At 33.3% G+C, this 3,170-nt stretch overlaps 1 non-coding gene across 1 annotated transcript; it reads right to left on the bottom strand.

Moving 5' to 3' along the window:
• Positions 1-2,780: 2,780 nt before the first annotated feature.
• On the bottom strand, positions 2,781-2,899 carry LOC115215326. Its single transcript, XR_003881993.1, has one exon. It is a non-coding gene; the product is annotated as a 5S ribosomal RNA (ribosomal RNA).
• Between the last annotated feature and the right edge of the window lie 271 nt (positions 2,900-3,170).

Below are 3,170 nucleotides of genomic sequence, written 5' to 3' on the forward strand. Positions count from 1 at the left end.
GAATAGAAACAGCTTGTACTAATGCTTCTAATATATACAATATGGACTATAGCTCTGAGATCCATACTAGCACAGGGACTGCTGATATGCCTGATGATGCTGAGATGAATGTGAATGATAATGCAATTGAAGGATGGAGAGATAATACCGGATATGAAAATAACACATACAATTGTAGTAGTAGGATTAATATTAATAGTAATATTAATAATAAAAATAGGATGGATATCAATAATATTAATAGTTGTAATTCTCCTTCTTGCAATTGTATGGTTAAATCCCATTGCCCTTTATTAGGCCGATGTCTAACCCAAAACGTAATCACAACTGTAGCAGGTAAATTTGGATATATAGGATGTTCAATAAATATTTAGAAAAGCATGGATAACCATTGTTCATCTTTTAAGCGCGAACATAAGGCCAATTGTACGTCTTTATCTGGCAATATTTGGGAACTGAAGGAAAGCAGAATCGATTTTAGCCGTAAATGGGATATTATAAAGAAAGCACAGCCTTATAACGATAGTCGATACCGGTGCGAGCTGTGCTCTATGGAAACTCACAAAATTCTAAAGTATAGGGACAAAGAGCAACCTAGTTAAAAATAGATTAGATCTATGGGTATCATGCATACATAGGGTCAACAATACATTTAAATATTTTCGAAATCAGCGTTTATAGGTGCTACACTTGAAGCTTTCCTGTCGACTGAAGATGCTTCTCTATAGCAGTGTGGGAGCATTTCATTTTATCTGCAAGTTCCCTTGTCGTTTGACGAGAATAATCGCTCTTCATCGAACTCAACTGGACGGCCAGAACGAGGTGCGGCTTTGAGGTCAATATTACCATTTTTCAACGTGGAATGCCAATCACGAGCGGTTCTTTCAGCTATGGCACCCTCTCCATACACAACATAAATGTCACCAGTAGATTCTGCGGCCTTAGAATCTTGATTAAAATCAAAATGAAGGAGTTGTCGAAAATGCTCTTTTTTCTTAATTTAATGATTGATTGATTGATTCTAGTTTCAGCTTATGAGCTGTGGCCATGCTGGGGCATAATGATCTGAAATAAACAAAAAATAACTAAGATTATCTAGAAAAATAACAAAATAGATTCCAAAATGATTCAAAAATAGAATTGTCGAAAAAAAATATTTCCAAATTTAAAAAGGCAATAAATTTCAAAATTTAAAAATAAACGGCGGTAACTTAGTTTGCCAACCCAATATTTGAAATTGCAACGTTTGATGAGATGTTGTAGAACATTCATTACTTAGTTAAACAATTCTCATAAGAAAAAAAATATCTGCAGTATTGGAGGTCTTCTGTTGGTTTTTCATCAAAATGTTATCTGAGCACTGGACAATATCATACCCACTTAGAAAACATCTAACGCTTTTGTATCATTATCACAACTACTACACTGCAAACACGAATACGAAGATAAACAGCATTTAGACCTATCATTGTTTTATTACTACGATACATAACCTAAATCATTGGCCTCTAATATCATGTTCTCTCATAAATGGAGCAGCAAAAGAAAGAAAAAATCTTCTACAGAAACTTCTCAGACATATTATTTAAAAGTTATTGATGTTTATTATGTTACCCATACAAATTAAAATAGAAAGTTAATTTATACGGGTCCTCTCCAAAACGCCGTTTTATGTTCATTTCGGGATTTTTGGATACTAAATGAAGATATTTATGCCTTATTTAACTGAGGTGCATTGTGACTGGTTCCTAGAAAACTAATGCCAGTCGGGAATCATTATACATTACAATTTAGATTGAATAGAACACCTCGCATTATTTGTCCTGAGTCTCTCAGGTCTGAGTTCATATTCTCTCAGGTCAAAGTCTGAGTTCATAGCCTCTCAGGTCTGAGTTCAGTCGAGGTTAAATTTCCCTATCATCATTTCGTGTTGGATAAACAAATAGCAGTCTAAGGCAGTGCATTAGTGAAATGGTTAGCGCGTCTGTCATTACGAATAATAGCAGCTATTCTGAGTTCATAGAACCTGAAGAATTCGAATCTGACGCTGTCGCTTCTGATAAATTGTAACCATACCCTCGTAGTTACGAACCCCAAATATTATCAGCTAACTGGATAACTAATGTGTATCGCATCATTATTTCGATCGGAAGATAATGCTACACCACTGGTATGGTATATTCTGATCTAATAGCATGCAAGCTGGGAAATATAGCACATCATAATACGATGCCTTAATTACTGTCTTCAAGGCTGTTATAATTTATGGATGAGTAACTTTCATCAGATTATCTCTTCATTACACGTTGTTGTTTCATTTCTGCCGTTTAATTTCGAGGTGTTATCTACCGAGTCTGCAGTTTACAATTCTTGACACCACTTTTCTAAAATTATAAACTTAAAAAAAAAAAGCTTTAGTTTCGATTTTAGCTTTGAAATAAACAAAATTATTCGCATTTTTTTTTCTGATCTTGTCTTCATATTTACTATGCATAATTTAGATACATATGATGAATTAGATATATGCTATTTATAGATATATGCTAAAGTGATATTTACAGATACATGCTATTTATATATATATGCTAAAGTAATATTTATAGACGTATGCCATTTATATATATATGTGAAAGTGATATTTATAGATACTTTCTATTTATATATATATGTATATATATATATATATATATATATAATATATATATATATATATATATATATATTTCAGCTCAGAGCTGCGACCATGCTCATGCACCGCCGTTAAAAAATACAATGTGTGATGCTTACAGCACCTAGGGTTCCCAAGCGGTCACCCATCTAAGTACTAACTAGGCTCGACGTTGCTTAACTTCGATGATCGGACGAGAACCGGTGCCTTGAACGTGATATGGCCGTAGGCTAAAGTAATATTTTACAGATATATGCTTAAGTGATATTTATTGATATATGCGTTTTATAGTTGTATGCTTTAGTGATATTATATCAATAAATAAATTTTTTAATTGTAGACATATATCTATCGAATTGCGCATTAGTATTGTACAGCTGTAGTAAATGGGATTCCTGAAATACCAAATTACTTTTGAAGATAAATGCAATAGCTATTGCATTAAACAGATTACGTACTGATGTGGACAATCGTGCGTAATAGCGCAAGCTATGGCCGTTAA

This window comes from Octopus sinensis, linkage group LG8 (assembly GCF_006345805.1).
Source record: "Octopus sinensis linkage group LG8, ASM634580v1, whole genome shotgun sequence".
Taxonomy (NCBI): Eukaryota; Metazoa; Mollusca; class Cephalopoda; order Octopoda; family Octopodidae; genus Octopus; species Octopus sinensis.